Source organism: Saccopteryx bilineata, chromosome 2 (genome assembly GCF_036850765.1).
Source record: "Saccopteryx bilineata isolate mSacBil1 chromosome 2, mSacBil1_pri_phased_curated, whole genome shotgun sequence".
NCBI classification, from domain to species: Eukaryota; Metazoa; Chordata; class Mammalia; order Chiroptera; family Emballonuridae; genus Saccopteryx; species Saccopteryx bilineata.
This window is the reverse complement of record NC_089491.1, coordinates 128,719,909-128,741,729: the sequence shown is the minus strand read 5'-3', so window position 1 is coordinate 128,741,729 and position 21,821 is coordinate 128,719,909. Positions and strand designations below refer to the sequence as shown.

The window sequence follows — 21,821 nt, the reverse complement described above, 5'->3', positions numbered from 1 at the left end:
GGAAAAGTACCTCTTTTGCCCAATGTCATCATTTTTTTTTTTTTTACAGAGACAGAGAGAGAGTCAGAGAGAGAGAGAGATAGGGACAGACAGACAGGAACGGAGAGAGATGAGAAGCATTAATCATCAGTTTTTTGTTGTGACACCTTAGTTGTTCATTGATTGCTTTCTCATATGTGCCTTGACCGTGGGCCTTCAGCAGACTGAGTAATCCCTTGCTCAAGCCAGCAACCTTGGGTCCAAGCTGGTGAGATTTACTCAAACCAGGTGAGCCCGTGCTCAAGCTGGCGACCTCGAGGTCTTGAACCTGGGTCCTCCACATCCCAGCCTGATGCACTATCTACTGCACCACCGCCTGGTCAGGTGAAACTACCTCTTTTGTTATGTTCATGCAATCAAATGTTGATAGATAATTATTTTGATATGGCTTCATAAATATTCTTCTTACTTTTACCTTTCATTTTTTTGCTTAACCTTAAAAAAACCCTCAGGCTATTTGATACTTCTAACAGAAAAGGGCAACTTAGACACAGTATTGGCTCTACAATTAAAACTTTAAATAACAATATTAAAGAATCCTCAATATTATTTGTCACATTTAATATATAGGGTACATAAACTATTTGTAATAAAAATATAATTTCATTAGACTCTAATATAAGCTACTTTTTATAAATAACTTTTATATCTATCTGCTCCTTTATATTGTTTTCTTAAGTTTAAATTTTAAAATTCTTTTGGTACACTTTTCATTTTCTTTATGTTGTTATCTTATTTATGTTTAATATTACTATCTATTTCTGACAAAATGAAGTGACATGTTGTAGCCTCTATTAAATTTGTACTACTGTTAAAATAAAAGTGATGACCTAATATGTCTTAATGCTTCTCGTATTTGATCAAAGACTTGAAGGGTGTCTTATTCTTCACGACTTCACCCTGCCCATGGTTCTTCTGTCATTAACATTCAATCCTCATTTTATCATTTCTTTGTTTTAGTATATTGTGTAAATACCCCTCTGACAGCTGCTTTCGTGTTCTCTGCCACATTTATTTAAATCCCAGAATATTATTTCTTTTTCTTAACAACTTATTCACTTTTCAAACTTATAAATGTTTATTTCTTATTTTTCTGCTTCTATTGAGATGATTATATATATGATTTTTATCTTTTATTTTGTTAATGTAGTATATCACATTGATTTGTAAATGTTGAAGAATCCTTGCATTTCTAAAATAAATTCCACTTCCTTATGCTGTATAACCTTTTCAATGTATTGCTGAATTTGGTTTGCTAATATTTCACTGAGGATTTTTGCTTATGCATTTAACAGGGATATTGGTCTATGGTTTTCTTTTCTTGTGTCTTCCTTGTTTAGTTTTGGTATAGGTTAATACTGGCCTCATAACTTAGTTTGGAATAGTTCCCTTCTCTTTTATGTTTTTTAAAAAGGTTGAGATAGATTTATATTATTTCTTCTTTGAATGTTTGATAAAATTCACCAGTGACATCATCTGATTCTGAATTTTTGTTTGTTGGGAGGATTTTGAATACTGATACCATCTTCTTACCAGTAACTGATCTGTTCAAATATTCTATTTCATCATGACTTAGGCTTGGTAGGTTGTATTTTTCTAGGAATTTATCCATTTCTTCTGGGTTATCCAATTTGCTATTATGTAACTGTTCATAATAGTCTAATAATCATTTGTATTTTTGTGATAGCAGTTGTAACACCTCTTTCATTTTGCTTTTATTTATTTGAGTCCCCTCTCTTTTTTTCTTGGTGAATCTAGCTAAAAGCTTGTCAAAATTGTTTATCTTTTCAAAGAACCAGCTCTTAGTTTCTTTCATTTTTCTCTATTTTCTTGTGTCTCTATTTCACTTATTTCTGCTCTATTCTTTTGTTATTTCCTTCCTTCTTTTAACTTTGGTATTTGACTTCTTTTTTCTAATACCTTGAGGTATAAAGTTAAGTTGTTTGAGACTTTTCTTGTTTCTTGAGGTAGACATTTACTGATCTGTACTTCCCTTTTAGAACTGCCTTTTCCTTTTTGCTACATCTACTACAAGAATAGAGACTGTTCTCAGCAATCAGACTGTAGACATCCAGGAAACCTTGACATCACTCTGAAGAAGTGCACAGTTACTGTGAAGGGCCCCAGGAGGGACTTCAATCACATTGTGTAGAATTCAGTCTCCTTGGAAAGAAAAGGCTACGGTTGACATATGGTAGGGAAATAAATAAGAACTGGCCACCATTTGCACAATCTGCAATAATGTGCAGAAAATGATCAAGGATGTTACACTGGGCTTCTGTTACAAGATGAGTTTTGTGTACGCTCACTTCCCTATCAATGTTGTTATTCAGGAGAATGGTTCTCTTTTTGAAGTCAGAAAAAGTCGTGAATAAAAAATACATCTGAAGGTTTTGGATGAGGTCAGGCATTTCTTGTTCAGCATCTCAAGCCCAGAATGATGAATTGATTCTTGGAGGGAACGACATTGAACTTGGATCAAATTTAGCTGCTTTGATTCAACAAGCCACAACAGTTAAAAACAGGGATAGCAAATATTTTTTGGATGGCATCTATGTTTCTGAAAAAGGAACAGTTCAGCAAGCTGATGAATAAAATATAAATTATCCAGCTATAGAAAAAGCACGATGCTAAATCATTCCTGACTGATTTGAAATATTTTAAAGATGCAAAAAAAAAAAAAAAGTTATGTATGGATTTGGGATCTTTTTTTTTTAACTCATAATTCTTTCTAACTATTTGTCAAGTAAACAGTTAAGTTTTTAGTAAGAAAAAAATACTGCTTTTGCCATATTCCACATCTTTTGTTATGATATATTTCCATTTTAATTTGGCTCAATATATATTTTATCTTTTGATCTTTTTCTTTGACCCACTGATTGTTCAGTAGCATGTGGTTTAATCTCTACATATTTGTAAATCTTTCAGTTCTCTTTGTGTAATTAACTTTTAGTTTCATACTATTGTGGTTGTTAAAGATGCTCAGTATGATTTCAACCTTTGTAAATAATAAAGAGATATTTTGTGGCCTAATTTGTCATCTGTCCTGGCAAATGTTCCATGTACAGTTGAGAAGAATGTATTCTGTGCCTCTTGGATGAAATGTTCTGTATATATCTGTGAGGTTCTCTAGTCTAACATGCTGTTTAGTGCCAAAATTTCCTTATTGATTTTCTGTCTGGATAATGTATTCATCGATGTAGGTAAAATATTTATATTCTCTATTATATTGTATTTCTGTCTATTTCTCCTTTTAAGTCTGTTAATATTTATTTACATATGTAGGTATTCTTTTTTTTAATTTTTTAATTTTTATTTTTTACAGAGAGTCAGAGAGAGGGACAGACAGACAGGAACAGAGAGAGATGAGAAGCATCAATCATCAGTTTTTCATTGCGACACCTTAGTTGTTCATTGATTGCTTTCTCATATGTGCCTTGACTGTGGGGCTACAGCAGACAAAGTAACCCCTTGCTCAAGCCAGTGACCTTGGGTTTAAGCTGGTGAGCCTCGCTCAAACCAGATGAGCCTGCGCTCAAGCTGATGACCTCGGGGTCTCAAACCTGGGTCCTACGCATCCCAGTCCAACGTTCTATCCATTGAGCCACCACCTGATCAGTCTGTAGGTATTCTTATATTGGGTGTATAAATATTTTTAAATTTTATATCCTATTGTTTGATTGACCCCTTTGTCAGTATGAAACACTCATCTTTGTCTCTTATTATAGTTTTTGTTTTAAGGTCTCTTTTGTATGATATAAATATGTATATTTACTTCAGCTTTCTTTTGGTTTCCATTTGTATGAAATATCTTTTTCCATTCCTTTGCTTTCAGTTTGTGTATATCTTTACATCTAAAGTGAATCTTTGCTGACCAGGTGGTGGCACAGTGGATAAAGCATCGGACTGGGATGTGGAGGACCCAGGTTTAAAACTTTCAGGTCGCCAGTTTGAGCAAGGCTCACCAGCTTGAGCCCAAGGTTGCTGGCTCGAGCAAGGGGTCACTCAGTCTGCTGTAACCCCCCAGTCAAGGCACATATGAGAAATCAATCAATGAACAACTAAGGAGCTGCAACAAAGAAGTGATGTTTCTCATCTCTCTCCCTTTCTGTCTGTCTGTCCTTATCTGTCCCTTTCTCTCTGACTCTCTCTGTTTCTGCTACAAAAATAAATAAATAAAAATAAAGTGAGTCTTTTGTAGGCAGGATGTGGATGGGACTGGCTTTTATATCCATTTATATACGTTTATTGCTAGTGATTTTTCAGTCTGATCCAAAAATTTGTGAGGATTATTTTGAAATTACACTTGTTATTTTGAGCCCATTTTGAACAAAAATTTATTAAAAGTACAATATTTTAAAAAGCTACACTAAAGTATATTGTATATTCTATGTCATAATTACTTTTACCTTTAAAATAGTTGTTTTATAAAAAAAATATAAAAATAGCATATAGAAGAAATCCATTAAAAATTACCAAAGTTTATAGAGAGTAAATTTCCAGTTAACAAAGTGTATCAACTTGATATGCAAAATTTCTGGAAAGGAGGCAAAGCAAAAGCAATTCATTGTTTTATCTAAAAAAAAATTAAATACATGTATACATATAGTCATTTATGTCACCAAAAATTATACTAGTTTCTGAGGAAGCCACTTTTGTCTAGAAAATTCCACTAACGGGCTCATAATAAAGCTTCCCAACTTCAAAGGTTCGTTGTATGAACTGCCTCCTACAGTTCTCTACTCTTTCACTGTTTTGCTCTCCAGGCACCTCTGTCGCACAATGCTGATCATTCTTGAACTATTTTAGGTGACTTCACATAATGTTTCTCAAACTGGATTAAATAATTTGACATCATCTTATATTTCATTTTTATATAAATCTAGGTTTAATATCAATACTTGTTAGTTGAGATCTGCCTGGCATCCTTCAATAAGAATATACTTATAAATTAGCCCTAAAAGAAAAAGTATTTGCATTTGACTTTATATTTGATATGATCTTAGGCTAAGAAAATGAAAATATGGACAAGAGCAGAATAATAAGACAAGAATGAGTAGGGACTATATAGCTTTGGTAACTAAGTCTCTTAGGTTTAGAGGTAAGAAAGAGGAAAAGTAGATAAGTTTTTAGGAACAGAGATGGGGGATATAGGCATACCACATTTTATAGTGCTTCACTTTATTGCACATTGCAATATTGTACTTTTTACAAATTGAAGGCTGGATCCTTCAGTAGCAAAATGATTATGACTCACTGAAGGCTTAGATCAGGGGTCGGAACCTATGGCTTGTGAGCCAGATATGGCTCTTTTGATGGCTGCATCTGGCTCACAAACAAAGAAATCTTTAATTAAAAATAATAATAACGATAAAAATATAAAACATTCTCATGTATTACAATCCATTCATTTCCTACCGCTCATGTTCATGGTTGCGGGTGGCTGGAACCAATCACAGCTGTCCTCTAGGACAACACCAAATTTTTATTGGATAATGCGTAACATACACGGGTCATTGTATGACTCTCATGGAATTACATTTTAAAATATGTGGTGTTTATGGCTCTCTCAGCCAAAAAGTTTCCCAATCCCTGGCTTAGATGATGGTTCACATTTTTAGCAATAAAGTATTTTTTAATTAAGGTATGTACAATTTTTAAACCTAATGTTATTGTGCACTTCATAGACTAGAATACAGTAGAAACATAATATATACACTAGGACACAAAAATATTTGTGTAACTCGCTTTGTCGTGATATTCACTTGATTGGAGTGATCTGGAACTGAACCTGCAATATATCCAAGATATCCTGGTAGTGGATTTACAGGTGGAAATAATGGGAGTGGATTTGGGTTGTTAAACTTCCGGTGTTTGCATTACTAGCAGGTAGTAATGACTAACAGGTAGTAGAAAATACAGATGTAGCAAGGAGAGGAAGTGCGATGAAGTAAATTTAGTAAGATCTAGTATTTGAAGTTATTAGGTTGGATTAAATTTATTGGAAAAATCTTAAAAGGAAGAAAAAAGAAAGGAAAGAAGGAAGAAAGGAAGGAAGGAATGAAGGGAGGGAGGGAGGGAGGGAATGAGGGAGGAATGGAGGAAGGAAAGAAAAGAAGAGAAGGGAAAAAAAATAAGCTCAGGAGTCTGACTATAAGATTAGGAGTCAGTTATTTTAAGGTTAGATTATGAGGCATCAGTCTAAAGAAGGGCACACAATAAAAAATATAATCCATGAATAAAAGAAAAAAGAATATATAAATATGATTTATAATTTGTGAGCAGAGCCTGAGACTCAAGATTTCTAGCCAAGAATATAGAAGAAGCAAGTCACAGAATTTACAGTTCTGATGGCCTACTAGAATGATCAAGCTTAATTTACAACAATTACTAGTACCCTAGCATGAGAAATTTTAAATTCATGAGTTAAGTATGTATTTTAACTAATAAACGGACTTGGGAAGAAGACAGGAAACTCAGTAAAAAATGAGATTAGAAATTAAGGAGCATAAAGATAGTTATCAGAACAATTGAGTTTCACCTAAGGGATTTAGTTAATAACAATGACAAAACAAACAAACAAACAAACAACCGAGCAATCAAACAAACAAACAAACAAACAGATAATACAATCTCTAGTGCAAATACAAAGTAAACCCAGCAGTAGTCCCCTAAAAAAACCCTTCTAAGGTTCTCAATGTTTTCCATTGTGTCTACAGTGAAGCTCTATAAGGCAGAGATGGGTTTGGAGGTAGGAAACCAGGCTTACCCATTCAGTCACAGGCAGCTGGGAAGCACAGCCTTTCCTGAAAGGAAAAGAAGAGACCCAAAGTTAAGAGGTCGAGTTTCAGGCTCTGCTCCTTTTAGGGTTTCCTCTCAGATTAGTCACTCTTCTTCCATGGGTAGAACTGAAAGTCAAAAAGCACAACCCCAGGAAAGTCCCTTTGCATGAAAACAAGAGAATTGAGCACAAATCATTCTCCCACAACAGACTACTTGAGGCTTACATTCTTTCTGCTCTTCTTTCAGAAATAGTTACTGCTAAAGATAATGAAAAAATTCTATAATTTCTCTATTCCCCTCTTTTGAAACTATCCCATCACTGCAAAAAGTAACTACCAGTGATTGAACAATGATTCCTCCCTTTTGATGCTGTTCTGCCAAAACAGAGCAAGAGTGGGGTGCCTGCTGTCTTCTCACACAAGCTAAGGAACAAACCAAGGCAGTCAGGATATTGATAAGAGGCTAAAGTTTGCTACCTTGTAAGTCACACAGAAGAACTTAGTATTAGCAAGAGAATTATTCATCATATAGTTGTTTCATTCTGATAATGGAATAGGATTTTTCTCATCTTCATCTACACCTTCTAGGAACACGTCTAAAAAAACTGATAACTTCCTCAATAAAGGGAGAAGTTGGGTTTAAGTAGACAATTGAAAACCTGCCTTAGAGGAGAATGGGCTGGGAATTTCCTGTTTTCCCAAACTTCCAGGGTATAGTTAAGGTGTTTATGTTTACATCTATAAACTATTCTCCCAACAGAAAAATAGTAAGTATACTTCTTATTCAATAATATTTTTTGATGTTGAGTTTTTGATGAAGACACCACTGTAGCCTTTTTGTTGGCACAGGTCTGATACTAACCAGGGGTTGAATGGTTTCATTCTGCTGCGTTGGAGGTATGTATCATATCTATTTCTTTGAGTTATTTCAGCATCCTCTCAAAAACTAGGTTCACTTTACAGAGAAAATGACATTGTGAAAAGATTTTTTTTAAAGGTATTTATTGAATTTTGATCCAGATTCTACACTGATTATTATTAGTATTTTTAGTTTCCATATGTAGCATTGCATTCAAAGATCTCTGATAAATTAAATTACACATGGGCTGTTAATACTTCTAGGTACAGTAGTACCTTGAGATACAAGTTTACTTCATTCTGTAACCGAACTCATAAGTCAGTCAATTCGTATATCAAACAAATTTCTCCCATTTAAAATAACTAAAATAGATTTAATCTGTTCCAGCCCTGTGAAATATCCCCAAACCATCCTAAATTATGAAAAAAGACATGTTTTTAATAAGGAAACACATATGTATACTTTACCAATGCATAATAAAATATATAAATTTTTTTTAAAAAGTGTTATTTAGTACTGTACTCTTACCTTGGAGACAGATGAACGCAGCTAACGGAGGTGAATGGCGGAGGAGGAGGGAGGGAGGAAGGGATGCAGGCACTGTAGACACATAAACTAAAACTGCGTTTTCTTAACACTAAATGTAAACTAAAACTGCATTTTCTTTACTTTAAACAAAACTAAAACTGCACTTTCTTTACTTAAAATGAAACCACAAAAACTTCATTGTAAAAAAATGCACTTTCTTAACTTTAAACTTAACCTAAGCTTAACATTACATATTTTTCATTTAATCATCACCTATTTTTGCCTTTTTGGCTGCACTTTTGGCACTTTCACTTGCAGAACTTTTGAATAAAAATCTATCCAAAGAGGTTTGTTTTTGCCTGCCTTTTAAAATGTTACGGAAATGTGACAAACAAGTGTCATTGAAAGTGCTGAAGCAGGACCAGTTGAAAACTTTTTCTGGGTGTTTCTTTTCAATGAAACCTGAGAGCTTCTCCCACATTGCCAGCATGTCTTTAATTTCACTTGTAGAAATCACTTCCTCTGACTCTCCCTCCTCCTCACTACTAATCTCTTGAAGAAGTTCTGTATGTTGCATCATCTGTAGCTCCTTCAACTCCTAAATTGAGAGTTTCTCCTCATGTTCTTCGACGAGCTCATTTATGTCACGCTCATCTACCTCCAGACCCATCGACTTTCCAACAGACACAATCTCCTCCAGCGCTTCTACCTCAGTCTCAGTCTCTGGTTTGAATCCTTTGAAGTCCCTGTCTGCAACAACATCAGGCCATAACATTTTCCATGCTGAATTCAAGGTTGTTCTTGTAACCTCTTGCCATGCCAAGTCAATAATGTGTAAACATATCACGATGTTGTAGTGATCTTTCCAAAACTCTCAAAGGGTTTGAATTGTATTCTCAGTCACCTCAAAGCAGCGGCGGAACAAGTGCTTTGTGTAAAGTTTTTTAAAGTTGGAAACGACCTGCTGATCCATAGGTTGCAAAATTGAAGTTGTGTTGGGTGGTAGGTAGAGGACTTTCACGAATTTGAACTCATTGAGAATGTCATCTTCAAGACCAGGTGGGTGGGCTGGAGCATTTTCAAGGATTAGCAATGCTTTCATCAGAAGCTTATTTTCTTGAAGATATTTCTTCACTGCAGGACAAGAGACGAGATTTACCTGTTCAATAAAAAAATGCTTCGTAACCCATGCCCTAGCATCAGCGCACCACATAACCTGCAGTTTTTCTTTAAGAATCTTGTGAGTCTTAAAGGCTCGAGGATTTTCAAAATGATACACTAGCAGTGGCTTTACTTTACAGTCATGGAAAGCATTTGCACACAATGCAGGGGTCAGATGGTCCTTCATGGGTTTATGGCCCTGCAGCTTCTTCTCCTCTGTGATGATGAAAGTCCTCTGGGGCCTTTTTTCCCCCAAAACAATTCTGTTTCATCCCAGTTGAATACTTGTTGGGGAATGCAGCCTTCCGTTGTGATAAGCGCAGCAAAATGTGCTATGTACTCCTCAGCTGCCTTAACGTCAGCACTCGCAGCTTCACCATGCCTCACCACCAAGTGGATGCCAGATCTCTTCTTGAAATTTTCAAACCAGCCATGACTTGACTTAAACATATCTCCTGCTGCCTCTTTTGAGGTTGATGGTTCTTTATTCTCCAAGTTGCCTTAAATAATATGTGCCTTTTCGCATATTACAGTTTCCGTCACTGTATCTCCTGCCAGCTCTTTCTCTTTCACCCACACCAGCAGAAGCTTCTCCATTTCTTCATAAATATTTGTCCTTAATTGAGACAGAACTGTAGTTTCTTTCACTGGATTTGCACTTTTGATAGCATCCTTTTGTTTAAGGATGGTACAAATTGTAGATGTATTGCGGTTGTACAGCCTTGCCAGTTTAATCTCTCGTACACCATGCTCCTGTTTTTCTATTATTTCTTGCTTTACTTCATCGACATCATTTTCTTCTTCTTCTCACCACTGCCCTTTATGCTCACTTTCTTCAACCCCATGATAACACACAAAAAAAGTTAGCAAAAAATGCAAAAATGATGCAAGACTGAATACAGAGCATGAGATTTGACTTGATTCTGCGGGTAACACGTGAGAAAGAACGAGATGCTGGTGCTGTGCTGCCGATACTGAACCTGTGCGCCAACATACCAACTAGCGGCAGCTTCCCAAATCATGACTCATATCTTGGAATTTCGCTCAGATCTCAAACAAAAGTACAGACAGAGTTGCAGCTTGTATCTTAAAAAAATTGTATGTTGATCTGCTCGTATCTAAGGTACCACTGTATTATATTAAAACTTGATACATTTTTCCCTGCCCCATTTTACAATTAGTCTTTTTCCAGCTTCATAATTTATGACTATTATTATTTCACAAGTCTTTACATATTTTCCACTCAAAAATAGGTTTATTTCTTTGTAATGTGAGATTTTTCTTTTCATATTTAAACATATAATTTGCCTTTTCTGTTTTGGAATGCCTTCCTTTATATTAACCATGAGTAGCTTGTTTATAAAAAGATAAAAATTGCACACATTTTATTGTAAGCCGTTGAAAAGATTCATAGTTATATAAAAAGGATAAGCAGACATTTATATTCAATAATTTTTGCACTCTGGTATTTAAGTTCTACAAAGGAGACAATGAAAAGAAAATATGTGGCAATTGGCTAATTTCTAAAGAATTAAATAAAGAAAGAAAATATGTAAAATTGGATTCTCTATATACTTTTACTCCACATTTATATGCTGATATTAAATTATCTCTGTTGACTTTTCATCAAATTCAGTCCTTTGCTATAACTGCCACTGTTATTTTAATATTATGTTAGTGTCTATATCAATTAGGATTTTCTGTTTGCGGCTAAATCACAAGTTGTAAAAGTTTTTTTTCATGTTGTAAAAGTCAAGAAACAAGTAATTTAGGTCAGTGTGGTCCATTAAGGAAAACATCAAGGACCATGATTCCCACTGGCTTCTTGAACTGCCATCTTCAGCATGTAATTTTGGACACTGCTTCACTTCCTGAGATCTCTACCACAGTTCAGGCAGAAAGAAAGGCAACAGGCGGGTAGTCCAGTCTGTCCTACCCAGGGACCACCACTTATAACTTGGGCTAGAACACAGCAATTGCCAGTGCAATTATTTTTAAATGTGTGTTTTAACCAAATAAAACAGGGCTTTCTTAGTAAAAAAGAAAAATAATATATCGGTCATTGTATTGCTTTTTGACAGAAATGGGTTATAACACTTTATAATGATAGCCAAGATTTTCAAAGTTCTGAATGATTAAGATTCATCTGGAAAGTTTATCAAAGATGTGGAGTTCAAGTGTTTAAAAGAGATGATTTTTATTCACTAGGACAGAACAGGGTCCAGATTAAACTATAGTGTCATCACAGTTAATTCTGATACCGATGGTTCGTGGACCATTCTTTGAGAAATATTGAAGAACTCTAGTAAAATTCTTTCTCAATGTTTATATGTGAGACTATTTTACTCTTGACATTTTTAAAAATAACAATAATGATTATGTGAACATAATAATTACTTTTGTATCTTTACTGATTTTTAAGTCACAATCTGGAAGTTGTTATGTACTTTTGGAAGTAAACTCTAAATCTATTACTTAAGGTAATTTTCAGACATATTTGAAGATGCAACATAATGAAAAATTTTCAAGTTTGAGAGTATGCAAGTATCAAGTCATAAGAATTGTTGGTAAAAGAAGAATGCTTTTCTATATCTTCCCTTTGATTTTGATGCTTATTTTAGAAAATATCCTTTTGGCCTTCCAATGAACAGAGTAAGTCTACCTTAAGGGAAGCAAAGGGGTTTAGTAGTTTATAAATTACTAAGCAGTTTCACCTTCTTTGCTTACATTCAGTGATATGCTAGAGCAGGCTCGTGTAACAGTCAAAGCAAAACATTAGTATTTAATTCTCAATTTTGTGTTTAGTAACATCAGGTTGGTAGTATAAAATTGGCCTTGGTGGGGTCCTGGCCAGTGGCTCAGTGGATAGAGTGTTGGCCTGGAGTATGGATGTATACCAGGTTCCAGTCAGGACACATAGGAGAAGCGACTGTCTGCTTCTCTCCCCCTCCTACTCCCCTTTCTTTCCCTCTTCATCTCCTGAAACCAGTGGATTGATTGGTTCAAGCATGACCCTGGGCCCTGAGGATAGCTCTGTTGGTAGGAACCTGTCAGCCTCAGGCTCTAAAAATAGCTTGACTGATTCTAAATTGGCCCCAGACAGGATTGTAGGGTGGATCCCAGTGGGGACATATGTGGGAGTCTGTTTTACCAGCTCCCCTCCTCTCATTTAAAAAATAATGCCTTGGTAGGTATATTTTACACTGCAGAGGTCAGCAAATGCTATAAGTCAGGCTTTTGATTTGTTTTGTTCTTACTATTAAACTACCTGTCTTTTCTCATCTTCAACCCCTGAGGAATTTGAGTTCTATTTTACATAGCTAAGAGTTGAGGTTAAAGGGAGATAGAAAAAAGAGAGAGGAAAAAAAGAAAGAAACAAATGGGGAAGGAAGTGAGGGAGAGAGAAAAAGATGAAAGAAAAAATTTAGTAAAATCAATCAAAATCTGAATCTGCCTTGTTTTACATTTTATTCAACATTTAAAAACAAAACAAGAATAAAAAAAAAAGACATGAATTCAAATCTGAAGATCTAAAATAGAATTCTAATAAAATAAAATAAAATATTTTTTAAATACTCATTTCTATTTAAAAGTTTTTGGTTACATTAAAATCCTTTTACTCATCCTTCTCCAAATAAAGACTAGGCATTTTTGAAGAATGGAGTCTGCCCCAAAGAAGAAGGTTATGGAATAGCTCTAGAACAAAGTGAGTTATATAAATAAATGATTTACATATTCTATAGAATCATGGATTGCTGAGATTATCACAATAGAAAATATTTATTTGTTTATAACAAAGTAGAATGTCAGAATGAGTCAACCCTCAAAGAATACTACAGAGTGATGCCTATAAAATTCTACAAAGACAAGCTGCATTGTTAGGCGGCCTCCACACAACCTTGTTTTGCAAGATGCCCTTGATTGATGCATAGAGTCAGCTATCCTTAAATCAACACCTTATGTTAATAGTGAAGAAATAATTTTGTAATTGGCTTTGTTAGTGGCAATACTATGAAATCTCTAAGGCAAATTGTATGCTGCAAAATTGGATGAACTACTAAATGAGCACTTTAAAGATAATAGCCCATAGGTGATTGATAAAGGACCTGTAATACATGAACTCTGGTTAAAAGTTTTATTTTACAAGTTGATCTAAATAAGCATGGCACACCAGATTTTGAAAAAAAAAAAAAAGCCTTCACTAAGGATATGAGATTTAGAAAGGCAGACACACCAAAGAGACATTGAAAAAATATAGTCACCATTGGTTCCAACATAATCAAATGTTATCAATCATCACAGGTTATACTTAGAGTATCTAAATGTGTAAATTGCAATGCTAGTCAATAATTTTAAAATAACAAAGACTGAAATAGATGTTTTATAAACACATGAAATAGTCATAAGACTCTATAAGCTGTGTATGCATACACATTAAATGAACTTATTTTAATTCTAGGTTTAATGGTCATCTGTCTTAGTGTATGGATCCAACCACCTTCATCTATATTCACCATAAAAGGCATTTTTTTCATTGACGTTAATATTAATTTTATTAAATGTCCTTCTAAAGAGTTATATAACTGAACTATTGAAATAATAGTGGAAGATTAGATTCACCCAATCTCATGGTATTAAATAATCACTTGAAAGAAACCTAATTCAAAGTAGAGAAATTAAAAAAAAAGGCTAATTGTGTAATAACTGAGAAAAGCAGGTGTAGAGTGACAGAGGAAGAAAGGGTCAAGGGCTCACATACTATATTTAGAACATTTTCTACCTACTCAACCTTGTTTTTCCCTGTTTTGGCTACCTGCTTTGTTAATACAGACCAGCTTTCTCTGTGTGTTAGGGAAAGGATAGTGCTTAGTTAGCAATCTTCTTACATCAGGTATCTGGAAGCAAGAAAGCAACTTTTAACCCTCCAAGCAAAGAAAGTCAGTGGGGTGTAAATTATATGCCTATCTTTAAAACCAGTCACTGTGGACAAGGTAATGAGTGGCCTGAAGGCCTAAATGAGTGTCTAAATCCGGGAGTAGTTGGGATGATATAATTGGCAGCCTCACTGTAAGGCCAGGGCCTCTGCCATCATGGCTATTCTCATACAGGTTCCCATTAGATTCAGACAGATGGTAGAGAAACAGTGGAGCCAAAAATTGGTGGGCCATTTCTTTATTTTAGCCTTGCAACTGGTGGGCGAGAAACATACAGAGCACCAAAACCCACTCACACATTCTCTGGTTCCACAACCAGGAGAATCTTTTCTGTTTTTTTCTAGAATCAAAGGCCCTCCACCAACCTTAGTCCCCTCTGGTTCCACATCTCCTTCTCTGCACAAACTCAAAAAAAAATATGACCTCCTCCTTCTTCTTCTCAAAACTTTTTGGGACAAAAACCTCTCCTCCAGCAACATTAGCATCACAATGGCCCTTCTCAAGCAGGAAGGTAATTAACAGTTTCACCTGGGCAGCATCATTTACATAGGCAGTGCCATTTTTAACAAAGTGATCATAAAAATCACATTTTACAAATTTATTTGCCCAACACTCACTCTTAGCAATATTTAAATATTTCTCAAAGAAGAAAATTATATGCACTGTACCTTGTAGCCAAGTATGTAGATATGATTTCTGGTATTCCTTAGCTTTCCCACAAAAGTAAGCAATTGAAAAGTTTTCTCCAGTTTACACAGGAAGAGCTGATGAACATATATAACAAGTTCCAGATTACAAATTTTTTATAGACATCATCGTATTTACTTCAGGTGATTTGAATAGATTTTTGTTACTTTTACAGAGTCTCTTAATTCAAAAGGTTATGAACTTAGTTTTTCATATTTAGTTCAATTAATTTTAATTGTAATTATTTCAAATGACAATTCTAAAATTTAGAAATGTTTGTCAACTACCCAAAGTGAATAAGAAGAATTCTATTTCAGAATTTCAAACCAAAATTTTACGTTTTTGTTGTTTAAATTTTGAATAATATTGAAAACAAAGCTGGTCTAGATTGTATTAATATTTTACTTTCTTATTAATTGATTGATTGATTTATATTTCTGTACTATCATTAGCCTGCCTTTTGATAGAAACCATGCACCAACATAAGTAAGAATTCGTGTTACATTCATTTGTATGAACATTTATAACTTACTTATTGATGAATTAGAAACAATTACTCCATTTGCACTACCAGATTACCTTGTTCTTGATTAACTTTCTAATTTGCATCAATAGAAATAGAAAGTTATCCTATTTTTTACAACAACACTATGAATGTGTTGTTCAATTTTCTGTTCATTTTATGGAAGAACATCAGAATGTCCTTAGCCTAAGACTTTACTCAAAAATACTAGGAACAAGAATGCTCACTAAGAACATTTTATCCTGGAGAGGAAGGAAGAATTCTAGAGAGCTTTGACATGAGGGCTTATACAAAATTGAGCTAAATTGGGTAATAGTTTATTAAACTCAGATCTGGGAAGCAGAAGAAATTGTTTTGTATATTAGTAGCTATTTGTTGGTCAATTCAAATTTATGAAAAGGGGTGAAGGAGGAAGATATTGGGGCTAAGGTCATGTATAAGTTGGGTGGGAAGAAACATCTGTAGTAAGTGTTAGATTCGGGGAGGTGTGCTGTGGCTGCCAGAGTGTAACTATTGAAGGAGCAGGAACAGGGAGTGCTGATAGGGCCCCTGTGAGGCTGAGAACTAAGAAGATCAGCACAAAGGAGGACAAACATCCTGCATTCTATTGGTCAGAAACCCTTATCAGAAGTTTATGTTTGAAATTCACCACTAAGCTAAACCCTGCCCCTGTTGCTATGCTACGTGCAACCTCCCTAGCGAATAGCTAACTGCCACATCTGCTTCTGTATAATCCTTGCTCACTTAGGATATATAAGGACATAGTTGTAAGCACCAGGAGCGACTCATTTGCAGCTCCTTGTGAGTATGGTGTCTCCGGACATCTTGGGAGTTCACCCCTGCGAAGGTTAAACTTGGCCAATAAAGTACGATCTAAGCTCCTGAAAGTCTCCGACGTTTGTTCTCATACCTGGTGGATGCAACAGTGAGCAAGGACATGCATACAATGTTTAAAGTGAAAAATCATGCATTTCAGGATCTCCTGTAATTTTATCCTGCTTTATGAAGTATGGACTCATTTTCCCTCACTTATGTTTAGGTAACTGTGAAGCCAGTAGCCATGGCCACCATCACAGCAGCCTGGCCTATGCAGGTTTTCATTGGATTCGAACAGATGGTAATGAAACAACAAAGCCACGAACTGGTGGGCCATTATCTTTAATCCTCGCTTGCACCTGGTGGGCAAGTAAAAACACATACTGGGCTCCAAAACCCACTGATTCAGTGCTCACAAAGCTACTGACTTATCTGAGTTTCCTAGAATCAAAGATTTCTAGCTCACTAGCCTCATTCTCCTTTGTTCCCCATCTCCTTCTCTCTATACAAACTCTGCACTAACTGGCTTCTTTTTCAGCACTCCACAATCTTGGCTGCCTCTCATCTCCTCCACGTGGCCTTATTCTGCTCTCCAACCTGCTCTCTGCTCTAATGCTAATCTCAGGAACCGAGAGAGCAAGCTCCCGTTCTGCCCCCATTTTATAGTGTAGAAATCAAAACCTTTAATCCAATATACAAAATAGGGAAGTCTCTGGTACAAAGTCCACCTCACATCAAAAAGGGTGGGAAAGGCTTAGTCCTAAAACCAAGCCCCAGGTTATAAGGATCCTGCCTGGCCACAGCCTGCCCCCAACACACATTAATATAATCACGCCCATCCCAAGCAAGAAGAGCAGCTAATATTATCACTTGGGCGACGGGCCTCCACGTGGGCAGCACCATCTTTCACAAAGTGAGCATAATATATTTTATCTGCCCAACAGTAACATTGCTTAGATTGCATATCAATAGAATATCTCCTTATTCATTACCAAGTAAATCTAGATTTTTGGATTATTTATTAAAATAAGTTATTTGTATTTAAACTGATGAAAACACAAAACCTAAATAAAACAAAACAAATATTAAAAACCTTCTTTTACTTTTTGTTACTAAAAAGAATTAACTAACTACATAAATACATTCTCAATATTTCTACTCTGTGTTCTAATATAATCTCTAATTGGATAATTAAAAATATGTAAGGCTTGCTTAATGTATGTCTATAACATATAATGTAACACAATATTTTAAAAGATGAGTTAATTTACTAATTTAATGCTAATTAATTTGAAATCTGTTATTATAAAAATATATTATGTAAAAAATAGCATCAGTAATTCTATTCACTGAAAACCACATACTATGGCCCCTAAAAATGTATTAGAGCTGAATAACAAACATTTTGCAAATTTATTTTTTAATAATGTATCAAGGTAATGCTGTTCATCACAAAATATGCTCAACTGATTACAGTAAGCTTTCCTGTATAATAGCTATAGGGTAATACATAGATAATAATTAAATATATCACTTTCAATTGATGGTCATTGGTTTTGACTCAAAGCCAACTGGAATCCACATTTGGGATGCAGTGAAGAAAGAAACTTTATCTGGTGCAAAAGAGCTCAATTGTAGTACAACATCGTTGTAAAAACAGCAAGGCTGAGGGGCAGCAGTAGAGCCAGGCCCTTCTCCAGATAGACAGCTTGCTCTTCTCCTCATGGGTCAGCTCTGCTCTGTGCCCCTGATATATCATTGATGTTTAAACTCCGCAAGGGAAAGTGCACTTACAGAGCCAGAGCAGTGCTGTGAACCGCACGACTCGTAATTGTGTAGGCCTCAAGTAGGAACGGTGAGAGATTAAGAAATAAACACAGAGAAAGAAAGATTGGATCCGGAGCACTTCTGTAAACTGACTACATACAAGAAGGGGGGGCCCTTGGCCAACTTTATTATATAGTGCAGAAAACAAAGGCCATTTGAAAAACAAGGAAGTTTCTGATACAAAGTCACATATCTAAAGTATAAACAGGAATCCTCGTAAGAATGCACCCACCTCCTACCATGCAACAGCCAAGGGTGTGTGGAAGAGCTTAGTCTTAAAAAGGTGTGTGGAGGAGCTTTGTCTTAAAAGGGTGAGTGGAAGAGCTTAGTTTTATGAAGTTGTGTGTGGGGAAAAACTTAGTCTTAAGAAGGTTTGAGATGAGCCTAGTCTTAGGCTAACCCCGACTGTAAGAACTTTGTCAGTTTAACCCGTCTCCCACAAAGGGGAGTTGGTTTATGTAGACAGAAGTCCCCACCCCTGATTCCTGGTTGATCTGTCCTTATGCAAATGAGGACTCTCCACTCCTCACAGTTTGATTGGCCCAAAAGGTACTATCCTGATTGGCCAGAATAGACCTGCTTTGATTGGTTGATGAAGAAATTGATAGGGCTATAGCTGCACAATTCCAATTGGATGAGGAAAGCCTCAGTCTTAATGGTTGAAATGGAATTCCAAGAGCTCCTTTTTAAGGGCTGGTTCAGATGACAGAAACATAGTGCAGGCAGGCAGGTAAGTGCAGAGGCAGGTAGTTCAATGCAGGATTGTCCCTGAAGTTCAGTTTGCATGAGAGGCCCCTGAGTAAAAATGGCTTCTAGGCTCTATCTTTTTATATTTGAGCCCAGTTAAACATCAGAAGCCAGCCCTTTATATCACAGTATTCACACAGCCTAATTTGAAATTACTCATTGCTTTTTTATCAATGTAAATAAAATATGTCCAGTCTGTTTGGTATTTAAATTATCAACATGGTGACAAAACAGGTTTAAACCAACATTTAAAGGTTCCCAGTCATTATCACAAAGCCACATAAAAGGAAAACCATACAAACAGAACTACCTTTCTATACAAAATGTGATTTGACCCAGATATCTCTGGGTTAGCCTAGTCCTGAAAACAGTGTTTGCATAAATAATAGATACAGTTGCCACATGGGAAAATCTCTCTGTTATGGAAATAACAAAAAAAAAATATGTCAGTTACCTCATTCCTCTCACAACATTGGACTGATCTGGGAAGTATCACTATTTCACCATGTCAGTAGTTCATTAACAATAGATATTTTAAAGAAACATTAATATAATACATGGTACCATTGTGCTTATAATGCATAGGAAACTATTTTCATAACTACAATAAAGGCTAAGTTAAACACAACTTCCTGCCATTAGATTAAATTGAAAATATATAGTAAATTTACATGAAGTGGGAAGCTTGTAAACAAATAATTAATTTCTTGTAAGAGTAAATTTAAAAGTTATTTTCTTTCCTACCTGAGAGCCTCTCAGAAATAAATGCAACATGGTGAGTAACATTAACTGACTCACCTCAAAATAAACATTTTAAATGTATCAAAGCCACAGGATATTCTAGCACACAGCTTTCCTCATCCTACAGAAACTTAGTGCATTAAATTTCTCCCTGTCAAAAAGAAGAATTCCAAAATGTTTATTTAGACAAATAAGTTTGGAAACAGCTATCCGGATTCAAGCCTCAGCTTCACCACTAACCACCTTTAAGATTTTGATGAATCACTTAACGTATCTACCTCTTTGTATTTACTTTTCAAAAAACAGAAATAAGAATTAAGGTCCTACGTCATAGTACTGCTTGATGGTTAAATTGTTGAATATATAAAAAACACTTAATTTTTGTTACAATATTATATAGTGTCAGATGTACAATATAGTTGATAGGGTTGCAGGTGGGGGCCATGACCCCCTTCCCTCTTAAGTAGATAAAGGGACATTAAAAAATTGGACATTCCAGATCACCTCCCCCCAAGACATCCGATTGACTCACCTAGATGTGGAAGGTCCCCTAGCTTACTTACAGTTAATCATTTTTTCTCTGTAACAACTACCAGCTCCCACCCTCGAATCCCCTATTTAACCCAACCTGTGAGAGAACCCATGCTGACCTCCACTTTAGGAGTCAGCCTGGCAGAGGACCCCTTAATAAACTTTTCTTGCCTGAACTTAGGTGTTCTCCTTTGGCCAACCTTACAATAGTGTATATAACTTTTGAAGTCATCACCTTGATAAATCAAATACTATCTGACACCATATATATTTATTATAATATTATTGATTATATCCCCTATGTTGTGCTTTATATCTTCATAACTGTTTTTATAACTGGAAATGTGTATATCCCCTTTTCCCCCTTTTCATCCATCTCCCAACCACCTTCTTATCTGGTAATCATCAAAATGTTCTATGTATTATCAATGTACAAAACTTCCAAACCTGTGAGTGTGGTAAGGTGCCAAAGAACTGTAAAACTTAGTATTGGCAACTTCATTTTAGAGAAGAATACAGAAGCTTTCTGGCTTGCAATGATGACTGGGTCATTTAGTTTAACTAGAGAATAAAGGTTATCTGAAGAACTTCCTTTTCCTTTCAATAAGAGACAATATTTACATATCCTACACTGATTTTAACTTTTCCTCCCTTCCTGGAATCCTGAGAGTAACATATACCTCTAGACCAGGGGTCCCCAAACTACGGCCCGCGGGCCACATGCGGCCCCCTGAGGCCATTTATCCGACCCCTGCCGCACTTCTGGAAGGGGCACCTCTTTCATTGGTGGTCAGTGAGAGGAGCATAGTTCCCATTTAAATACTGGTCAGTTTGTTGATTTAAATTTACTTGTTCTTTATTTTAAATATTGTATTTGTTCCCGTTTTGTTTTTTTTTTTACTTTAAAATAAGATATGTACAGTGTGCATAGGGATTTGTTCATTGTTTTTTTTATAGTCCGGCCCTCCAATGGTCTGAGGGACAGTGAACTGGCCCCCTGTGTAAAAAGTTTGGGGACCCCTGCTCTAGACAAAGGAATGGGAGGTAAACACTAAGAGATTTGTGAATGTCTTTTGATATGTAAAATGACATCACTATTGTGTTACCTTGTAAATTTTAATATGTAGAAATATTTTTACAGATCCTATAGACAAATGTAATAAGCTTGTTAATGATTGATTATTGTGTCATGTTCTTCTTCCTTTCCCCCCTAATCTGTATGTGATCAAGTCTATATAACGAGCTGCAGGGCTATTTTGCATGCGCACGATTTGGATCAGCTATACCCCGTGTAAGTCATATGCAGCTGGCTTAATTGATAAATCTCCTCCTAAAAATTCTTCTGTATCCTGCCTTAGTGTCTCTATGTAAACCCGTGGAATTAAGATAACATTACTTTACAACATGAGAACTTTTTTTAGTTTGTTTAAGCCAGACTGCTGACAATTGCCAGGAAGCAAAGTCTATACTGAGAAAATACTTTGGAAAATGGCAGTTTCACCAGTTATTTAAAACATTAGAATGAAAGGGGAAGAAATAAGGGGGTGACATGAAATTGACTGGTGATAAATTAGGGAGGTGGAAGAAAGCAAAGCAGGGAAATCTCTGGGATTGGATAAAAAGTGAAAATGTATTTACTGAAACTT

General features: G+C 35.6%; 1 pseudogene; it reads left to right on the top strand.

Annotated features, from left to right (window-relative positions):
* The window catches only part of LOC136322310 (large ribosomal subunit protein uL6 pseudogene), a 63,742-nt pseudogene extending 61,108 nt beyond the window's left edge, over positions 1-2,634 (top strand).
* The last annotated feature ends 19,187 nt before the right edge of the window (positions 2,635-21,821 follow it).